At 47.1% G+C, this 13,083-nt stretch overlaps 1 protein-coding gene across 3 annotated transcripts in view; it reads left to right on the forward strand.

Moving 5' to 3' along the window:
* The window catches only part of LOC148021628 (Transducin/WD40 repeat-like superfamily protein), a 34,048-nt gene that overhangs the window by 2,576 nt on the left and 18,389 nt on the right, over window positions 1–13,083 (forward strand). The window lies entirely within an intron of this gene.

Here is a 13,083-nt window from a genome sequence, read left to right on the forward strand (position 1 = left end):
CTTTGTCTTCCAAATTTGCATTGCCACTTTTCCACTCCTTGCCTCACTATTTGTTGTAGTTCATGCACACACATGCACACATAGTCACATCTTGAAAGTGATTCAAGATACTTGTCAAGTGTTTGCTTTTGAATAATGAGCAATTTTCTATGCTATCAGTTTTTTGATATCCTATTCCCTCCCTATTCTTGGAATTGGGCCTTCCTGTCACTGTGCTATTCACCATTCCCTCCTCCTCATTTCCCACATTCTTGTTATTTCAAGTACATGGAATTGAATTTTTACATAATGTTGTGCATTTGATAGAACAAATGTCACTAAAGTTTTGGGTTACCAAGTCTAGGCAGTTTAAGATGTCTCTATTAAGTGTGTCAGAGTGAAGTAGTGCGGAAGCGTATGACCAAGTCAGTGGAGAGAGAGAGAGAGAGAGAGAGAGAGAGAGAGAGAGAGAGAGAGAGAGAGAGAGAGAGAGAGAGAGAGAGAGAGAGAGAGTGCGTGTGTGCGTGTGTGCGTGCGTGAGTGAAATGTAGAAAATCTGCAGTGAAGAATGCTATACAAGGATACAGATATGTACACGGTTGCAGAGAGAATGTTTGCGTGCCTCCATCTTGAAGATCTCACACTCTGTGAACCTCGAGGACAGTCTCCATGGTTTGCAGCTTGGAAAACTAAGAGCTCAACTATGCTAGAGTGTGGAGACTAGGGCCTATAGCCCAAGAAAAAATACATCAAATAATGCAGGCCGAGTGCATTAAATGCAGCCAATTGGATAAAAACTGTTCGATCTACACAGTTCGATTGCAGCACCACTATTTGACTTGACACGTGTGTCTTGCCTTGCCTATTACTTGTTGACGTCAGTTGCATGCCACATGGACTACTAAGTTTAGGTGCACCCTGATGATAGACATAAGACATCATTTGCTACGGAGTGGGGTGTGTTTGCTTACATAGTCATGCCATTTGGATTGACGAACGCGCTTGCTACCTTTCAACGTCTAATGTGTGCCATTTTCAAGGACACGCTCAGACAAGAGCTAGAGGTATTTGTTGATGACCTATGTGTACATTCTAGTTGGAAGGAACACCTAGACAAGCTTTGTGCAGTCTTTGAACAATGTAGATTGTATAGTCTCTCCTTGAAAGTACCAAATCTTGCCACATGCAGTGAAGGCAACACTTCAGTATGAAAGGATTGTTGTAAATGCAGCAAAAACAGTCCCGAGATGATTGTTATAAATTCTCTAGGAGAGTAAAATGGATGCCCCATTACCTCAGCACAATAGAAGGTTTGCTAGGCATGTATATGGCACTTGATGGAGGGGAGACACATTTGGTTGATATAACAGAAGTAGATGATTATGATGAGTATGTGTTTATGAGCTCATTGTTGGATGATTAGTGGATCTCAATATGCTTCGTCCGAGCATGAAACACAGGGTTCCTAGCCAAGGCAATGCAACTCTCATTGTCGCATTGAAGAATAGTAGGATTTCTTTGCGGGCAGCCAAGCTCCTCCAAGAGCTTGCGAAGCCACACGGTCTCACATATAGTAGAAGACGCAGCCCAATACTTTTGCCTTAGTCGAAGATAGCGCAACCGTGGGTTGCTTCTTACTACTCCATGAAACAGCACCAACACCCAAGGTAAAGTAATAACTTGTCGTGGACCTCTGATGATGCATATTGCTAGCCCAATTTGAATCGCTCCATCTTGTAAGTACCAGGTCTGTATCACCTATACTTGTGGGATAATAGATCCCAAGATTAGGGATCCCCTTGTAGGAACCTCAAAATTTGCTGAGCAGTCTCTTGGGTTCACTTATGAACCCGGCCAACACACCTACAGAATAACATAAGTCAACACTAGTATTGGAAGCTAGATCAAGGAGCCAACCTGAATCACTCCATTCTATAAGTACCAAGTTTGTATCACCTGTACTTGCGGGATAATAGATTCCAAGATCAAGGGTCCCCCGTAGGAACCTCAAAATCCGCTAAGCAGCTTGCCAATGCACCATCTTGGGTTCACTTATGAACCCAGCCAACGCACCTACGGGAAACATAAGTCAACACAAGTATTGAGAAGCCAGATCAAGGAGCCAACCAACTGCCTATAATGGGTAGCATGCGCCAAAGGAGAATTGGAATGAGCTGTAGGCTTTCAATTTGGGTCCATAGGAGTCGTAAGAGATCCGCATTCCTCCATCTGACACGTAGTCAAGAGCTCTTATACATACCGCTGCTGGGAAACAAAGATCCCCCTCGGAGTCTGATAGATCTCATGATCGAGAAAGAAATGAAGAAGTCTCATATCCATCATTTCAAACTTCTCATGAAGTGTTGCCTTGATCTGTGTGACCATCTTGGCATGGTCACTTGTCACAATCAAGTCATCGGCCACATAAAGGACAAACAATACACAACCTCCACCAGAGGTGTGAACATAAAGCTGGGGGTCGGCCTTGGAGCATTGATATCCCAATTTCTCTTAGAGGAATGAGTCGGTCTTCTCATTCCAAGCACGAGGAGCCTGCTTAAGGTCATAGAGAGCCTTTCTCAACCTGTGCACCTTACCATCAGAAGAACCGAAGCTTGGAGGTTGCTCAACATAGATCTCCTCCTTCAACTTCCCATTCAAGAAGATAGAATGCACATCCAACTAATAGACCGGCTATCTTCTATGGCTAGCCAAGGCAAGAACTATGCGAATAGTAGCCATTCGAGTTGTAGGGGGAAAAGTATCATGGAAATCAATGCGTGGGCGCTGTGCAAAACCTTTAGTAGCAAGGTGGGCCTTGTACTTGTTCAATGTGCCATCACTGCAGAACTTGGACTTGAAAACCCATTTGACTCCAATGATCTTTTTATGAGGAGGCTTGGGCACAAGGTACCAAGTGCCATTCCTCTCAATCGACTCCAGCTCTTGCTTCGTCGCTCTCCACTAATGATCATGTCGTAAAGCCTTCTTCACGGAGGTGGGCTCCCGATTCTACATGGTACGAGTCATCAAACAGTAATTAGTGTATACAAGCTCGTTGTGGTGTGCTTGGCTCCTTCGAGAATGCTACAGGCCATCTTGCAGCTACCACTCCTTAAGGACCCCCTCAATCCTTGCATCACGAAGTGTCACGAGCCCAACGAGGAGGCTGGATCTTACCTCATTGCTCACCATTTGTTGGAGTTTTTGGAAGGTCCACTGATGGCTGGGGTGCAATCGGTCAGTAGAGTGGTTGAGAACTAAGCTCCTTATCCGAAGAAGAGTCCTCAAGAGTCACAAGCTCTAGAGGAATAGTCACTGGCGCCCATCTATTATCGGGATCTCCAAGAACATGGTGTTTCTCACCCCCCTTTGAGGTTGGAACTTCCACAAACGAAACATCACTTTTTGTGTAGATATCTTGCTTAATAGGATCATACAATTGGTAAGCTTGAGACTGCGAGCTATAGTTGTTAGAGATCACAGCCTGATCAGGGGCAGCAGGGCAGGTACGGTGGCAGAGTGCAGTCGGACAGGTGTGCCGTCGGACTGCACAGTCGGACTGCCACGTGGCAGTCCGACCTGTGCAAGCAGTCGGCTGCATTTAATGCAGTAATGCAGCCGACAGGGTATTTCTGGTGCCCTGTTTTGTCCAGATTTTGGCTATAAATAGCCGACATCTTCAGCATTCTCCCACACTTCTCTGCTCGCAGATTACAGACCGGTGACACGCGCAGATTCCGTCTCTGTTCGCAGATTTCAGACAGGAGACAGTGCAGACTGCAGCGGACTTCGAGGTGAACAGCAGGTTGCATCGTCGAGGTGGAGACACGCAGTCCAGCGCACTACGCCCGTGTATATATCTGCATATCTTTGCATTCAGCACACTTTATATAGCAGATCTTCATCTTCCACTGTCTCTTTCTCTCTCCTCTCTCTGCGTTCTCTCTCTCTCAGTCCTACGCTTCCGCACCGCTGCACTCTGACATGGTATCAGAGCAGTGTTAGAGGGCTGACTGAGTGCAGAATCAACCTGTAGAGGAGTTTCCATCGCGACACAAATTTGCATTTTTTGCGTTTGAGGGCAGACAGGACTGCGCCTTGGAACAAGGCTGAAGCGAGTGTGGGCGCGCAGGAAAGGAGTCCAGGTGGTGGATTTACTGCTGTTTGTCGCGGAGGAAGTTTGAGTTTTCAGCCTACAAGTGCAGGTTTTGCTTTTTCATCGCCTCCGGCGGGTGAAGAAGTTTCAGGACGCGGAAGAGCCTTAGCAGGCTGAGTTTTCCCAGTCAGAGGGGGCTGCTTTTGCGTTTGTGAAGGCATTACAAGTGAAGATGTCTACAGAGATTGACTTGGAGTTCCAGTCGATTATGGACCGGAAGGTGCCTATCTTACCGGCTCTTCCTGCAGATCAGAAGCTCGACGGCGACAACTACCGCATTTGGCGCGTCATGATGTTGGCCATCCTTGAGTCCTATGATTTGGCGGAGTTGGTATAGGAGAAGATCGACCGGCCCTCGGTAAGAGATGAGTCCAAACTCTCTTCCGATGCTCGTGCGGAGTTGGCCAAGGCTTAGTCTCATTGGGACAAACTGAATGCCAGGATTCGTTCCTTTCTCTTTCTATCATGTACTACAGCCGTGATCGCTCACATCGAGCACTTGACGGTGGCTCGGGAGATATGGCTGGAGCTTGATCAGATGTACAATCGAATGACCCTTATGAAGCGGGTTTCTTTGGAGATACAGATGCGGACCTTGTTCGTAAATAAGTCTTCTTCGTTGCAGGAGCACATTAATAAGCTAAGGCAGCTTCAGATGCAGGTTCAGAATGCGGGGAAGTCGATTTCCTCCGAAGACATGGTGATCACACTTTTGTCCCAGTTGCCGCCACGATTCGGTACATTTTACTCTGCCCTTGTTGCTTCGGGGCGAGAGTCTACTCTTCGGTGGGAAGAGTTGGTTCCTATGGTCTTGGACCAAGAGGAACAGTTAAAGGGACAGAATGCTTCCAAGTCGGAGGCGCTAATAGGTCAAGCCTCTCAGAAGAAGGGGAAGGACCAAAAGAAGAAAAAGGGGGATAACAAGTCCAAGAAGAACAAGGACAAAGATTCCACATGCCATATTTGTGGAAAGACTGGCCATTGGAAGAAGGATTGCCTTGACAAAGACAAGAAGGACACCAACAAGAAGGACACCAAGGATTCTGGAGCGATGGCTGCACCCTCATCAGCTGCATTTCTTCATCTAGCTGTCATTGAGGACGCTTCACCGAATGCTTCTGATGCTGCGATGACGGCTCCCCAGGCTCGAGAGTGGATCGTTGATAGTGGTGCCTCCCGGCACATGACTCCTTTATCAGATGGTGTTGCCCAGTTGCGACCCTCGCGTGGGCAGATTCTCATTGGAGATAGCTCTTCAGTATCTATTGTAGGTCGGGGTAAGATGCAGCTTATTCCCGATGGACGAGGTGGTACCCATACGTTAGAGGTTTTGCATGTACCAGGCTTAGGGTACCATCTCCTTTCAGTTCATAAGATTTGCTCCCTTGGCCTTTTGGTGGAGTTTGACAGTACTACGGTGCGAGTCCTTGATCGTGGATCGAGGAAGGTTCTCTCATCCGGATATGAGGAGAACGGCATTTATAAACTGAAGTCTTCCACCGCCCTGCCCTCTCTACTCTTCTTCTTACCTCTCAGTCACAGTCAGAGTTATGGCATGCTCGGTTTGGTCACTTGAACTATGATTATCTTCAGAGGGCGTCATGTGGACAGCTTGTTCGAGGGTTGCCGGATATAGTGGTAAGTCAGCAGCCATGTGTCTCCTGCATTCGGGGGAAGCAGCATAGGGATGCCATTCCCCACACGGCTTCGCGGCGGTCTACTTCACCGATGGAGCTTGTATCTACGAATCTATGTGGCCCTATGAGGAATGAGTCCTTGCGTGGGAGCTCGTACTTCATGCTGATCGTGGATGACTATAGCAGGATGACATGGGCCTGTTTTTTGGCATTAAAGTCAGAAGCTTTCTCACACTTCAAGGATTGGCTTCTCTTTGAGGAGAACCGATCGGGCCGGAGGTTGAAGACCTTGCGATCCGACAAGGGCGGTGAATTTGTTTCTAATGAGTTTGCTCGGTTTTGTGTAGATAAAGGAATTCACCAGGAGTTTGCCAATACCAACACTCCTCAAGAAAATGGCATTCTTAAACGGAAGAACCGTAGTGTGATCGAGATGGTGCGCACCATGCTGGAGCACCGACAGACCCCTCAGATTCTGTGGGCCAAGGCTGTGGCTACTGCAGTCCACATCCTTAATCGATCCCCCACTTCGGCCGTGGAAGGGATGACCCCGTTTGAGGCTTATTTTGGGACGAAGCTAGATGTTTCTTACTTCCGGGTTTTTGGGTGTGATGCCTATGTTCACATTCCCAAGCTCACCGTGATAAATTTGACACAGCTTCCCGAAAACAGGTATTTGTTGGCTATAGCTCCCAGTCCCAAGGCTATCGATTGTATGATCCCATCAAGCGGGATGTGTACACTAGCCGCGATGTGCGGTTTGTGGAGGTTCCGGCTATCTCAACGAGTGACATTCCGTTCTTGGAGATCCAGGGGAGAGTTGGGCTCCTTCTACAGTTCCATTGGAGCCCGTGCCTTTTGATTATGATTCTGTTTCTGACACAGAGTCTACTGTTCCACCGGTCACCTCAAAGGAGTTACCACCGGTGGATATTCCGGAGTCTTCTGCTGATGGAGAGAGACGAGGGGAGGTTCGGCCTCCTCCTCGCTGGGCCCGTGACACACTCCGTGATTAAGGGATCGAGGGGGTTTCTGAGGAGTGGGGACTGCAGGATGGTCCGTGGCGGTCACGGCGGCACCAGGCACATTCTACGGAGCTTGTTTGCTCTAACTATTGTTTGATGACCCGTGTTATGCAGGATCGCGAGCCCACCTCTGTGAAGGAGGCTTTACAATCCGCACCATGGAAGAAAGCTATGGAAGCCGAGTTGGAGGCTATTGAGAGGAATGGCACTTGGTCACTCGTGCCCCGCCCCCCGAATAAGAAGGTGAGTGGTGTCAAGTGGGTCTTCAAGACCAAATACCTTAGCGACGGTTCTTTGGATAAGCACAAGGCTCGCCTTGTTGCTAAAGGTTTTGCACAGCGCCCAGGGATTGACTGCCATGATACTTTTGCCCCCACAGCTCGTATGGCGACCATTAGAGCTGTTCTTGCTTTGGCTGGCCATAGGAGATGGCCTGTTTATCAGCTGGATGTGAAGTCGGCCTTCCTCAATGGTGATTTGAAGGAAGAGATCTATGTTGAGCAGCCTCCTGGTTTTGGATCTTCAGATGGGAAAGTCTACAGGTTGAAGAAGGCCTTGTATGGCCTCAAGCAGGCTCCACGTGCATGGAACGAAAGATTGATTCGTTCCTTCAGTCTCAATTGGGATATCGGCGTTCCAAGGCCGATCCGCAGCTTTATGTTCACACTTCTGAGGATGGTTGTGTGCTTTTTGTCTTATATGTTGATGATTTGATTGTCACAGGTGATGATGCACAGCAGGTCCAAGAGACGAAGACAACTTTACATCAGACGTTCGAGATGACAGACTTGGGTCTACTTCATTTCTTTTTGGGCCATGAGATTTATCAGTCTCAGAGGGGGATCTTCATCTCTCAATAGAGATATGTACAGGAACTCTTGGTGTCTTTTGAGATGGAGGATTGTCGGGCCCTTTCTACTCCTATGGATCCGAACTGGAAGGCCACTTCCCATTCAGCTTCTCCTTTGGCGGATGCTTCCCGCTATCGTCAGTTGATTGGGTCGTTGATTCGGCTTCTCAACACTAGGGTTGATCTATGTTTTGCTGTTGGGCTCTTGGCAAGGTTCATGAGTGAACCTAAGACGGTGCATTGGCAGGCTGCTCAGAGGATACTTTGGTATTTGAGGGGGACGTCTGATTTAGGGATTCATTACCCCGCAGGGACAGATGGTTCAGATCAGAGAGAAGCTTCTGGATGAGACCATCATTGTGGATTACTGTAAGACGGAGGACAATCTTGCGGATTTGTTTACGAAGGCACTTCCCCAGGCTCTACTTCGGAGACATTCCAGATCCCTCAGGCTTCTACCCTGCCCAGGCTCTGAGAGGGGGTGTTAGAGATCACAGCCTGATCAAGGGCAGTAGGGCAGGTACGGTGGCAGAGTGCAGTCCTGCAGTCGGACTGCACAGTCGGACTGCCACGTGGCAGTCCGGCCTGTGCAGGCAGTCGGCTGCATTTAATGCAGCCGACAGCATTTAATGCAGCCGACAGGGTACTTCTGGTGCCCTGTTTTGTCCAGATTTTGGCTATAAATAGCCGACATCTTCAGCAGTCTCCCACACTTCTCTGCTTGCAGATTACAGACCGGTGACACGCGCAGATTCTGTCTCTGTTCGCAGATTTCGATTTCAGACAGGAGACAGTGCAGACTGCAGCGGACTTCGAGGTGAACAGCAGGTTGCATCGTTGAGGTGGAGACACGCAGTCCAGCGCACTGCGCCTGTGTATATATCTGCATATCTTTGTATTCAGCACACTTTATATAGTAGATCTTCATCTTCCACTGTCTCTTTCTCTCTCTTCTCTCTCTGCGTTCTCTCTCTCTCAGTCCTACGCTTCCGCACCGCTGCACTCTGACAATAGCCCACAAACACTCGCCTTTTGGAAGCCGCTTCAAATTTGTCACGCCGAGTTTTCGGGATGTGAACATAGGTTTCATATCCAAAAATCTTGAAATAAGAAACATTTGGCTTAGACCCAAAGTACGCGTCATAAGGGGTCATACCAACAACGGAAGTAGGGGATCGATTAAGAATGTGAACTGCAATAGCCACAACTCTAGCCCATAGACACTAAGGTGTCTGTCGATGCTCCATCATGGTATGGGCCATCTCAGTCACACTGTGATTCTTTCGCTCCAAGATGCCATTCTCCTGAGGGGTGTTTGTGTTGGCAAACTCCTGGTGGATACCACGATCTGCACAAAAACGAGCAAGCTTATTAGAAACAAATTCTTTGCCCTTATCCGATCGTAAGGTCTTCAGTTTCCGACCCGAGCAGTTCTCCTTAAACAGCAACCAATCTATAAAGTTGGAGAAAGCCTTTGACTTCAGCTTCAAGAAATAAGCCCATGTCATCTTGTTGGAATCATCCATAATGAGCATGAAATACAAACTCCCTCTAAGGGACTCTGTCCTCATCGGTCCACAAAGATTGGTAGAAACAAGCTCCAAGGGCGCTAAAGACCGCTTCGAAGCCTTGCTGGGAATAGCATCGCGAGTTTGCTTCCCATGAATGCAAGACACACAAGGCTGTTGGCTCACCACAATATGTGGCAAACCTCGAACAAGTTGTCCCTTAGACGCCTTCTAAAGGTAATCATAGTTGAGGTGGCCAAACCGAGCATGCCAAAGCTTGGATTGAGTTTGAGAGATAAGAAAAAGAGAAGTCAAGGCAAAAGATAACTGCAACTTATAGACTTCATTCTCCTCATAACTTGAAGAAAGAACTTGTCTTGATCCACAATCAAGAATCCAAAAAGAATCCACACCAAACTCGACCAAGAGGCGGAGGGTACAAATCTTGTACATCGAAAGTAGATAGTATCCCAAGGCTGCCACATAAAGTACCTTGGATGTATGGGCACCACCTCGCCCATCTGGAATAAGATGCATGTCACCTCGTCCTTGAATAGTAATAGAAGAACTATCAACCAATCTGAAATTGGCCTTGCGAAGGCTGCAAATGATCAACACTGGTTGAAGAAGTCATGTGCTGCGAGGTACCACTGTCAACAATCCACTCTCGAGTGTACGAGGCCGTCAACAAAGCATCAGAAGCCGTCAGGGCCGATGCCTCAACCACCTCCAAGTGGAGGAAAGTAGCTGATGAGGGAGTAGCCACCACTTTGGAATCCTTTGAAGATTTCTCCTTCTTCTCCTTATCCTTCTTCGCCTTGTCGGGGCAATCCTTCTTCCAGTGACCTGTCTTGCCACAGACGTGACAAGTGGACTTCTTTTCCTTGTCCTTCTTGGATTTGTCCTTCTTCTTTTGGTCCTTTCCTTTCTTTTGAGAGGAATGACCTACCAAAGCCTTTAGATTTAGAAGCATTGGTCCCTTTCAACCACTCCTCTTGGTCCAAGACCATAGGAACCAACTCCTCCCACCGAAGAGTCTTAGACCGTCTTGAAGCAATCAAGGCGGAATAAAAACCATTGAAACGGGGCAGTAATTGTGAAAGAAGAGTTATCGCTATGTCTTTAGAAGTGATCACCTTCCCTGCGTTTTGTACTTGCATCTGAAGTTGCCTCAGCTTGTTAATATACTCCTGCATAGAAGATGACTTGTTGACACTCATGGTCCTTATCTGCACTTCCAAAGAAACTCATTTCATGACGGTCATGCGATTATAAATTTGATCAAGCTCTAGCCATATCTCCTGGGCCACTGTCAAATGCTCTATATGAGAGATAACAACTGTAGAGCACGAGAGAGAGATAAATGAGCAGATGCGAGCATTGAGTTTGTCCCAGTGTGCCTGAGCCTTTGCCAACTCCAACTTATCATTGGAAGAGAGTGTGGACTCGTCTCGCGAAGAAGAACGATGAATAGCCTTCGTAACAAGCTTTGCCAAATCATAGGACTCCAAAATGGCAAGCATCATAACTTGCCAGATGCGGTAGTTCTTGCCATCAAGCTTTTGATTTGATGGAAGAGTACCGCCGGTAACACGGGCACCTTTCGGTCCATGATCGCCTGAAACTTTGTCTCGGCCTCAGAAGACATCTTCACCTACAATGCCTGCACAAAACACAAAAAGCAGCTCCCTTTGACTATGTGAACGCAGCTTGCTAGGGCTCTTTGCTGCTCATCTTGCTCCTTCGCTCGCCGGAGGCGATGAAAAGGTAAAATCTGCACTTGAAGGCCCAAAACGCAGCCTTCTTCCTTCTCTAACAGAAAAAATCAATAGTAGCTTCGGCAAATCTCCTCCTTTCTCCCACGCCCACGCTTGCCTCAGCCTTGTTTTGATGCGCAGCCCTTTTGCTCGCCCTTGAATGCTGAAAACGCAGCCTTGTGTTGCGCTCAAATCTCCTCTTCAGTTAGGTCCAGTCCTTTAGTGCTTTGATACCATGATAGAGCGAAGCATTGTGGAAGCATATGACCAAGATAAAGAGTGAATAGAGAGAGAAAGAGACAGTGAAACACAAAATCTGTAGTGAAGAATGCTGTATAAGGATGTAGATATGTACATGGGTGCAGAGAGAATGTTTGCTTATGTCTTCACCTTGAAGATCTCACACTCCGTGAACCTTGAGGGCAGTCTCCATGATCTATAGCTTGGAAAACTGAGAGCACAACTATGCTAGAGTGTGGAGATTGGGGCCTATATATAGCCCAAAAAAAAATACATCAAATAATGCAGGTTGGCTGCATTAAATGCAGCTGACTGGACAAAAACTGTCCGACCTGCACAGTCTGACTGCAGCACCACTGTCTGACCTGACATGTGTGTCCTGCCCTGCCTATCGCCTGCTGACGTCAGCTGCCTGCCATGTGGACTGCCTGGTACGGCCGCTGGAAACTGCTCAGATCTGCACCTGCCTGTCCAGGGAATGCCAATCTCTAACAAAGTTCACATAGAAGAAGTGAAGATAGTGAGAAGCCATGCTTTGTGTTTTGTTTGCCATTCATCAACCATTGATTGACACTTGTTCCATTTTGGTAGCCACAAGGTTTGCCAGTATGAAGTTATTTGATAGGCCCATATGCTCAAGTTCCTAGCCCATGTGTTCCACATGTTTCACAATTTGTGCATGAGCCATATCTAGTTTGTGTTTATCATTTTTTGTGGCATAAGAGCTTATCATGTATTACCTTGGTCAACTGTGATTACACCTATTTTTATCTTCCGCAAAGTTACTTAGCTTGTATGGGTGGCTTGCATGCTATAAGCCATGTTGACTTGCTTGCTCTTTGTGCTTGGCCCCCTTCTCAATTTATTCTGGGTTCCTTGAAGCTTAAAATTTTGAAGCTGGCTCCAAGTATTGGGACTGCTTGCTTCATTTATGGGCCTACATTATTGTGGGTTGTTGAGCCACCACAATGAAAACATGCATCAATCTAAAAAAAAATGCATCAATGGCTAATTTATTCTCCTTAAAACAGCCCCAAAAAGCAACTACAAAAAACAAATGTCTTTATTTTTGAATAATAGGAAAAATGCTCAAAATTTTACTATAAAAGAGCATAATGTGGGCATCCCTCCTCCATCCTTGATCATTCGTATCGGCCAGCCTTCATCCTCTTGCTGCCTGTAACCACTTGGAGGTCATCATCAACTTGAAGGAAGTGTGCCTCGGCCATCTGCTGCACTGCCCAACACTTGTGTTGCATCATCAGCGCTTTTGGAGGTCCACCCTCTCGTCACCAGCCTTTACCCTGCTTCATCCAGCCTTGGGAGGTGCTGTCCAGCCTTTTGCCATCATTGCCAGTCCTCTTGGAGATTTGCCAGCTGCTGCCATCACATTTGGACTGCTGTGGACTGTATTTCACTGATGCTACAGCCTGCATTCTGCTACTGTTCTCGGCCAGGCTGATGTCATCATCATTCCACCATCTCTTATTGTTTGTGGAGCTGCCATCTCACTGCTCAGCAAGTATGCATTTGTGCTGCCAGGAGTCTCCTGCTAGAAGTGAGTGTAGAGATGGAAGCATAGAAGACTGCTGTAATAGACTGCACAACACAAGAAAAAGAGAAACAGAAGAACACTGCAAAGAAGAACCTAGAAGAATGCTTGGGAAATGGAATCCATATTCCAAACACGAGACAATTGGCTACAATATTGTGTCATTGGCTGTGTGAGCATTGGCATTGGCTCCCTCTTTCCAACATGACATGCTCTAGAAGACTGCAACTGAATGAATCTCTGAGGAGAAGGAAGCTCAAATAAATAGGCATAAAATAATGCCCAAAATAAGTTAGATCGGCCAACATCATGATGGCCCAAATTAAAAGTTTGCCAGCCAAAAATGCTAGGAACCATAAAAAATGAGAGAAAAAAA

This window comes from Lygodium microphyllum, chromosome 17 (assembly GCF_053477565.2).
Source record: "Lygodium microphyllum isolate KBCC chromosome 17, Lygodium_microphyllum_v1.1.10, whole genome shotgun sequence".
NCBI lineage: Eukaryota > Viridiplantae > Streptophyta > Polypodiopsida > Schizaeales > Lygodiaceae > Lygodium > Lygodium microphyllum.